This window comes from Pecten maximus, chromosome 3 (genome assembly GCF_902652985.1).
Source record: "Pecten maximus chromosome 3, xPecMax1.1, whole genome shotgun sequence".
NCBI classification, from domain to species: Eukaryota; Metazoa; Mollusca; class Bivalvia; order Pectinida; family Pectinidae; genus Pecten; species Pecten maximus.
The window spans coordinates 44,028,479-44,028,817 of record NC_047017.1 but is presented as its reverse complement, the minus strand read 5'-3'; positions in this window follow the sequence as shown (position 1 = coordinate 44,028,817).

Sequence of the window (339 nt, the reverse complement as noted above, 5' to 3'; positions counted from 1 at the left end):
AGAAAGTGTTTTCTGTGACAACAGTAGCTATATAGTGCTCCTACTTAGTGGCCAGTAGCTATATATATATAGCTCAAGTAGTTGGGATCCGGAGCATCCATTTAGAGTTTGGATGTCCTAAGTTCAAGTCCTAGGCTGGTTGTATTTTTCAAAATGAAATTTAGTGATAATTATCTGTTTTTATTTGTGTTTTAAGATTAGATTGTAAAAAATTTCTGTCATGATAAATAAATCTATAATATATTGACTCTTTGTATGAACACTCAGCTGATAAAGCCAAAAGACAATGTTTTTGTCCCCATTACAATATAAATGATACGGCATGTTGTTATGTTACAG